At 44.9% G+C, this 9,137-nt stretch overlaps 1 pseudogene; it reads right to left on the bottom strand.

Annotated features, from left to right (window-relative positions):
* Nucleotides 1-5,154: 5,154 nt before the first annotated feature.
* LOC127693074 (ubiquitin thioesterase otulin-like) lies at nt 5,155-6,077 on the bottom strand (annotated as a pseudogene).
* Between the last annotated feature and the right edge of the window lie 3,060 nt (nt 6,078-9,137).

Genomic DNA, 9,137 nt, shown 5'->3' with positions numbered 1-9,137 from the left:
CTCAAGAATTCATTAAAAATGAAGAGCATCATTCCCTTACGCCCGTTTCCGTTCATTACAAATGACTCAACTATTACATGCAAATGTTACTCTAGGAACATAATCACTCACCGACACGGGTGTGGATGTCGTCAAAGATAAGAGGAAGCTGAATAGTGCTCAGATGCCTCCCCCAAGATGGCCTTCCAGCTTGTGACAGGAGAACCACGATTGCTGGTCCAGGGACAGACATCTGCTGCACTTGCTTTGTGCCGGGTTCTTTGACCCAATTTACAGCCCCCTGCAGCTGTCTCCTGCATACTTTCCCATGTGAAGTTATTTATCTTTCTTAACAGTCAACTTGATTTATTCCAAGAGAATGCTCCCTACCCCCATCCCCACCCCCACCCCCTGCTCTGCTGGTAATCCATTCCTGCCCTAAATTGCCATTGCAATCAAAATTCCTAAAATAGCGTAGGTTTTCCTTCTGCAGCTGCAATCACCTCTGTGGAAGCCCTTCCCAAGCCTGCTCATTGCCTTGGAGTGAGTGTCATTCGCTGGAAACCCCACCCCATCCGGCTCTTCCTGCCTTCCCAGGCTCCTTTTGCTCCTTGTATCATCCCTACAAGGGCGACCACTTTCCTTTCCTGGCAAAGCTCCAACCAACATGGTTCCTTTGGAACTACCCACCTCCTCCTCAACTCCTGTGTGTGTGTGTGTGTCTGTCTGTCTGTCTCTCTCTCTCTCTCTCTCTCTCTCTCTCTCTCTCTGTGTGTGTGTGTGTGTGCGCGCGTGTGTGTTTTCCCCCTGGTCTCACTTCTTTAGGACATTCTCCTCTCTCACCTTGAAACTTGGTCAGCTTTCCCACCCTATGCACCACACAGGAGATATTTTGATTTTTTTATTTAGGTTCCTATGTGTTTCATGTCCAGTGTCTTCCCTTACTGTATGTTCTATAACACATTACCTATGCTTTGCACAATGTCTGGTACACAATAGGAAGTTACTATTTGGATTTTTAGATTGACCTCTAGCTGGAGTTGAAGATTGGTGGTAAGTTTTCTCATGTATCATCTACAACCTATCTCTCATACTCTTCATCTCTCTTCATCTGTTTTCTGATCCTTTTTATGTGTGTGGGTGTTGGTTTTACATATATGTTTTATGTACCATGTGTGTGTCTAATACTCAGGGAAGCCAGAAAAGGGTGTCATATATCCTAAAACTGGGGTTACAGGTGGTTTTGACATCATCTATGTGTTAGGACTAGAACCTGGGTCCTTTGGAAGAGCAACCAGTGTTCTTACCACTGTACCAGCTCTCCAGCACTGTTTTCTGATTCTTGAGATACTCTGGTTCACATGCTGTTAAATAAACAATATCACAGGGCTAGAGAGGCGGCAGTTAGGAGTGTCTACTGCTTTTTCAGGGGACTTCAGCTTTGTGATGGCTAATTTTGTCAACAGACTACACCTGGAATCCACTAAAACTCAAGTGGCTGGGCACTTCTGTGACACAGTTTTTTAAAAATCAGACTATTTGAAGCAGGAAGACACATCCTAAATCTGGGCCCCATTTTCTGATGGCAGCTCAGATAAAATAACATGGAAGAAGGAAAATTTGCTTTTTTTTTTTTTTTTTTTTTTTTTTGCCTGCTTGCCCCTCTCTGTCTGGCATTTATCTTGTGGCCGGGGCATCCCTTCACTATTCAGAATTCTAACAGAGACAGAAAACCATCTTCTCTCCGGGAATCCTCCAGGACTCCAGAGCCAGGTGAGGACTGCTGAGACACCCGGCCTTGTGGATCTGAACAGTTACCAGTCTAGATCTAGGCCTTTCCATCATGAGACTGCCATTGCTGAACCACCTGGACCATATCCTGTAAGCCAGCCTCATAAATACATCAATACGCACACATCCACACAATCAGGCTGTTCCTTTGGAGAAGCATGACTAATCCCAGCACCTATGATGGGCAGCTCCCTATGGTTGGTAAATCCAGCTCTGGGCAATCTACTTGTTTCTTCTGATCTCTTCAGACACTTTACTCATGTGCACACACAATTAATAATAATAATAATAATAATAATAATAATAATAATAAAGACTTCATATGCATATCAGTTTTTATTAGTTGGCAACAGATTGCATAACTACAATGCCATTTCACATAGACTATACTAATTGTATTCAGGTTTCATAGTTTTTTTCCCTGCACTTAGAGATGCATATTTTTAGCCATACTTTGATTGAATGCCATGCTAGAAACTGAACCTACCTAGGCAAGTGCTCTACCACTGAGATGTAGTCCCAGCCTTCTCTTTACTTTGACTTAAGTTGCCACGATCTGTAACACAGGCATACCTCAAACTTGCAATCCTTCTGCCTCTGCCACCGGTATAGTTGAGATTTTAGGTCTGTGCCACCCGTCTGTAGCTTTATTATGTGGAGAGACTCGTGTACCTCTCTATGAGATACCTGTGGGCAAGTGGAACCTCTCGGTTAAGGGATGGCCTCCACCAGATTGCCTATGGGGATGCATGTGCAACATTCGTTTGATTGATAAATAAGCCACACGGTCCAGTTTACTATGGGCAGCACCTTCCCTAGGCAGATGGTCTTGGTTGTACAAGAAAGCTAGCTGAGCTAGGAGCAAGCCACTAAGCAGCATTTCCCTGTGGTTTCTGCTTTAAGTTCTTGCTTTTAATTCCTGCCTTAGGTTCCCTTAATGACAGACTGTATCCCGGAAGATGAAACAAACCCTCTCCTCTACAAATTGCGTTTGGTAATGGTGTTTATCATAGAAACAGAAAATCAAGACATGCCACCATAGTCAAACGTAGACTAGTCCCGTCAGAATGGCCTCTTTTGCACCCTTTTATAACCAACCACCACCTGCCCCTCCTCCCTACCTGTGACCAGCAATAATATGTCTCCAGATTTATTCTTAGTACTCTTTTAAAAATGTTGCAGCTTGGCAGTGGTGGTGCACGCCTTTAATCCCAGCATTTTTTGGGGGGGGGGGCAGAGGCAGGCTGATTTCTGATTTCGAGGCCAGCCTGGTCTACAGAGTGAGTTCCAAGACAGTCGGGGCTACACAGAGAAACCCTGTCTTGAAAAATGAAGAGGGAAAAAAGAACGTTGCATAATTTTTATCAAACACCACACGGAAGTTTGAAGTTTCCCTCCCTGCATGATTCTCTTGATATCCACTAAGTCATTGCTTAGATCAACACTTTTTTTCATTCTTCTTGGTGAGTAGTATTTCTGAATATGGGTTTGGCACAGTTTGTCCAATTACTTCCTTGTTGTGAAAAGCTTGGATTCTTTCTTTTTTTTTTCCAAGTTCACTAAGATTATATTGTCTTTAAAATGCAGATAATCATGAGCATTACCAAGAGCATGGCTAAATTTCAATAGTGATATGAGCCCAACGGTCAGCTTCAAGGTACCCAAAGGGCAGAGGTCACTCCTGCTAGGAATTATCAAAACATTTCAAGTTCTGCTTCTAAAACTGTTCACACAGGATTGGCAGGCATTCCCCACTACTTAATTACAAGCAACAACATAAAGCGTCAAAGTCCGCGGTCAGTCGTTACTCCTATTTTAACTTGCTGCTCAGGGCCTTCTCAGGTAAGGGTACCACAGCATTTCACAGTGACAACACAATGCCTCTCCACAGTCACACACAATCAGAACAGCATTGGATGCCAGCACTCTACTCAATGAAGTAACTCTTTAATAATGAGTAAAATGTGGCGATTTTACTCATGAGGCAATGCAAGAAATGCTACAAGGGCCTGCATGTCTTTTATATCCTGAGTTTTCATACATAAGAATTCTTATTGAAATGAAAATTTATATTTTAAAGGGTTGTCTTTGCCTTCAAAGCAGGTTGCTCATCGTCTATGTGAAACTGAGTCAAATTAAGAATTGTAACTATCATAAAATAAGTTCAATGCATTAGGATAACACCACCGACAAGTATTGAACTGATTTGGGTGCTGCAGATGGACTCCTAAAGAAGGATGTGTCTGGTCCCCACCAATGAAGACCACAGGCTATGTCCCTGGAGGGAAATCAAAGCGCCAAGGCAAGCCATGCTCAGGACATCTCCCCAGTGACCCCTGCCCAGGTCAGGAACACGGCTCATGCCATGCAGACACACCTCTCCTAGCCGGCCTGGCTGCCTCCTAGCTGCTGAGAAACTCCATCACGCTCCTGTCCTGCTTAGCACGTGCTTCTACTCCGACTTCTCAGACATGCCAGATAGTTGGCTGTGTCACCTCCTGCCACAGGATGAGTTCCATGGGCTCATCAGTACACGACACCGCCAACCGCGTGGAAAGGGGCACCCGCCTTTGAACTTAAGTGACAAGTTTTGATTTCCACCTCTATAAACACTGGAATCACTGAAACCCCCAACCCCAACACTAACGCACATGTGCAAAGAGGATCTCCCAATTCCAGGGCACAGAGCCTCAGCCACCAAAGCCTAGACTCCTCCCCACTCTCCTGACCCTCTTCAGGCTTCAAAAAACCTACTCTTGGAACCCATTCTTAGTCGCCTAAGAGACTTAAAATATATTAATTGGCATTGGCATATAAATTCACTGTCCATCCTTCCAAATGCAGATGAGGCTATCAAAAGACACTGTACCTGCTCATCCCAGGACACTGCTTCAAGCATATCTCATAGGAAGACCAATAACGAGACCCAGCACCACCATCTCCCCTCCAAGAAAAAGAATAAAAAAAAAAATCCTATTTTGAAAACACAAAATCAAAAAAAAAAAAAAAAAAAAAAAACCAAAAGGAAACTATTGTTTTAAAAAGAGAAGTAAAAATCAATTTACCATCAAAACTTTCGTTGGACAGTTCCTTTCCAAACAGTTTCCTCTGACCCAAGAGCATCTGCCCTACGGAGACATAGTTTGTACCTTCCAAAGACAGGTGCTGAAGTCCCCCAGTGAAATAACGCTGGGTAACAGAACAGTGAGTGAAGGCTTGGCTAATTAATTCTCATTATCAACAGCTAGTCTTCAGAACACAACGTCCACAGTTGGCTCCAGGGCCCGAGAGTTCTCCCAGATAGTCCTTGGAGACCTGCAGATCTGAGGCCCCCAGAGGAGGAGCTGCACATGTGAATGTCTTGTCAGTTCACATGTGTCTCCCTCACAGACTTGTCTCCTCACACACTCTCACAGGGATGTTATAGAGCGGATCATCCTCAGCTATGAGGGTCACCATTGGCCATTCCTTGGGGCAGGGGGTGTCAGTGGGATAGACTGTGATGAACTCCTCAGTGTGATACTTGGACAGCGGGTATACCTGGATGCTGTGGCGAACAGCAGAGGTGAGGAGGAACATTTCAACCGGTTCAAGGCCACCCGTGTGTCCCACCTGGTTGAGGTGGTTCCTCAGGAGCTGTTCAGGGTCATCTCGGGCAAACAAGAGCACGGAGAAAAACGGAACTGTCTTTCCCTTCTCCTTGTCATCATGCAGTTCGATGGCTCTGTTTAACATTGGGAACTTCACGGCTTCATAGAGGCTGTTCGTTTGTGAGCAGTTCATCAGAAGCTGTCTGCCTCGCCTCAGCAGTCCTCACTACAGCCAGGCTTACCCACATCTTCCTTAGCAGGGCAAGAGGTTCCTTAGTTTTTTAACCAGGTCTTCACTCTTCCCATCAAATTTCAGTCCATGTTTCCACTGCTTGATCCCGTATACTTGCTTATCAGCTTTTCTGGTAACAGTATGAGCTGCAGGTCCTGCAGCCAAGGGGCGGCTCGGCCAGCTGGCTCGCGGCCCGGAACAGTGTGGCCCTCGGTGCACAGTAGCTATCACCACGGACTCGCCTTATGGAAGCGAACTTCTCAGAAACTTCCTCATAGCCCCTTTTCATACATGTGGCTTTCTGAGTATCTCCTCTCCATTCTTTTTTTGCACTAGTACATAATATCCGTTTCAGGAGCCACACTTAACCTGGGTTTGCTCTGCCAGGCATAGCGCTGCGGCCCCTGCCTCGCACGCCAGTGTCTCCATGCAGCGCAGCTCGCATCCGGCCATGCTCCCGGCTGGGGTGTGGCTCCCCGACTCATCCGCCTCATCCGCGGCCACACTGGGGCCCTGCTGTCCCGCAGTCTGGAGCCCTGGCTGAGTTGTTCCGCCCTTGGGTTATTTCGAGTTGTTGAAAATCAACGTATATGAAAACGTGTATGTAGACTTTGTGCATTTTCACTTATCTTGGATAAATCCCTTAAGAAAATGTTTTTCTGGGTCGTATGGTGAGCCTATGTTTGATTTCCTAAAGAAATCGCTGCAGTTTTTTAGACTGGTTGTCCCATCTTGCATTCTTGGTAGCTGCGTGTGAGCCTGACATCCTTGCCAATGTTTGTTGATGTCCTTACATTTTTTAAGCCATTCTGATAGTAGTGTAAGATCTCTATTTTATATATATGTGTAAGTGTGTGTGTGTATGCGTGTGTGTGTGTGTGTATGCGTGTGTGTGTGTGTGTATGCGTGTGTGTGTGTGTGTGTGTGTGTGTATGCGTGTGTGTGTGTGTGTGTGTGTGTGTGTGTGTGTGTATGTGTGAATGTGTGTGTGTGTGAATGACCCTGGGAGGCCAACCTAACCCTTGGAGTTAAAGTTACAGGCCATTGGGAACCACATGATTTGGGAAGTGAACTCAAGTCTTCTGGCAGCGTAATCTGTGCCCCTAACCACTGAGTGATCGCTCCATTCCTTAGCGTAATGTATGTAGGTTTAGTGTGTGTTTCTATGATGGCGTAGGCTGCTGAACCTCTCTTTATAGCCTATTTAGTGGCTGATCTGTCTTTTCTAATTTCCTATTCTAACTTTTTAACCACTGAGTTTTGAGGGTTCTTTATATGTCTTGGATACTGCCACCCTCTGCTCTGTTTACATGCGCAGAAGGTCTATGGGGTTAAAAGACTTTTTCAGTCACTTAGCAACCAATACAGGAAAGGTCGAGTCAGCTCATGCCCCAATCTTTATGCAGCCTTCACCTCAGAGTCTTCTTGACTCATTAAGCTACATTCATTTTAGCACACATAGTCTCCCAAACCAAAGACCCTACTCTGGGTATACATCCTTTTAGCTGGGAATTGTCTAAAGTTTGTCTTCTAAAGTGTCTTGTCTGTGTTAGTCATTGTACCTTCCTATATAGTCAAGGGGGGGGCACACAACACCTAAGTCTCTTTTTTAGCACTGAAGGACTCTCTTCCCACAGATGCCCAGAGCCTTCAGTTGTCACTCCTCTTCAAAACTATTTAAAGAGGGTCATCTAGTTCAAATTCAAGTTCCCCTTGCCAGATTAGAACATAGGCCGGATGAGTTGTTATCACGGGGAGATGGTCAGTGGATAAAGTGCTTGAGTACAAACCCAAGAACCCAAATTCATGTTCCCAGCAACCACAGAAAGTCAAACATGGCATCTTGTTTCTGTAAAGCGGAGGTGAGAAGGGTGAAGAGAATCCTAGGGGTTTCTGGTGGGTTAATCCAGTTAAAATTATGAGTTCCAGGGTTAGGGAGAAACAATGTCAAAAAAAATAAGGTGGGAAGAAATTGAGAGAGACACCATGATAGCATCCTCTGCCCTGTACATGCACATGGGTAGGTAAGCACAACACACACACACACACACACACACACACACACACACACGCGCCAATTCTTTATAGCTCTAAGTGGACTCTTTTTGCCAAGGAATCAACAGAAACTTAATGGAGATTGCATCCCTGATCTCTTGTCTTCTACGGGGATTGCAAGAGCAGTGCACAATGGCTTTTCTGCACACAGCTGTCCCAGAGTCTGTTTTCTAACCACTCAGCTTGTGAAAACTGGAGCCATCCTGGACTTGGGAGCCAGATCACTTCCTCCGTGGCCACTGAGGAGCTCCACCTTCTCACCAGAGAGCAGAGCACTGATTAAGCCTTGAGCCAGAAATGACTGTAAAAGTATGTTAGAGAGGAGAAGAGTCTAGTAGATGTCATGTTTTAGGTGTCTGAGAAATATGGAGGAAAATGACCCTAATCGTAAAGAAATTACAGTCCTGTTATGTATATTAAGCATGACTGAATGATTGACTAGACAATAAAAAGATATGAGACATTAATTGAAGACTAATAGCTCATTGTGAAGCCAGGGCCCTCTCTGGTAGCTTATAAAGATGCTCTTAGCTTTTGCAACCTGAGGGCGGAGAAATTATGGCCCATGACTCAATAGTCAGAATGGCGGAAGTACAATGAAGGGTAAGACCTGAGGCGAGGCCACGCCATAGGTCATAGGGCCAATGTCCTCGCTCTGGCTAGGAAGCAATGGGACCTTGACACATATGACAGGACTGGGTTATGGCAAAAACAATAAAATTGAACTGAATTGAATTAACTGTATTGAATCCCAAGATTTCATTCTAGTCCCTAAGCTTCCAGAAAAAACATTTTCCTTCCTGTTAAAACACCAGTGCTCTTCTGAAGTGTCAAGACTGTATTACCTCTCTGTGGCTGTGAAAACAAAACACTGTGACAAAGGCAATTTGTAGAAGGAAGGGTTTTACTTGGTTTATAGAGACAGAGAGATAAAAGTTCATCATGGCAAACAAAGATGGCTGGAGATAGGTATGGGAACTAAGTGGGAAGGTCAAAGGCCAATGGCAAACATGAAGCAGAGAGAGCAAACTGGAAGATTGGTAAAGCTATATATGCTCAACACCCGTTCTCAGTGATACACTTCCTCCAGCAAAGTTACACGCCCACCCCCATAGCCTCTCCAAACAATTCTACCAACAGGGGACCACACGTTCAAATGCTCATGGGAGACATTTTATATTCAAACTACCACAAAAACCAAGTGCTCCACTGGTTAGGAAAACATGTCTCCTTTACCAGATTCTCTCTTAGTCACCAGGCTAAACCCTAAGGATCTATCACCACAACTTGGCAGAGGACTGAGCTCGGTGTGATAACGAAAGAAGGTGTAGACCAAAAAGGAGCATCAGGACTTAGCCACTACCGTAAGTGGGACTGGATTGTGTAAGTCTTGCCCCAAGGGTGGTGGTATTCTAAGATGATGGAGGATCTGTTTCTTGAGGCAGATTCTCCTTGGATACAGGAGTTAACATCCTATCAAGACAGGATAA

Source organism: Apodemus sylvaticus, chromosome 9 (assembly GCF_947179515.1).
Source record: "Apodemus sylvaticus chromosome 9, mApoSyl1.1, whole genome shotgun sequence".
Classification (NCBI taxonomy): Eukaryota; Metazoa; Chordata; class Mammalia; order Rodentia; family Muridae; genus Apodemus; species Apodemus sylvaticus.
Note: the sequence above shows the minus strand (reverse complement) of the source record. Positions and strands in the feature narration are given on the sequence as shown.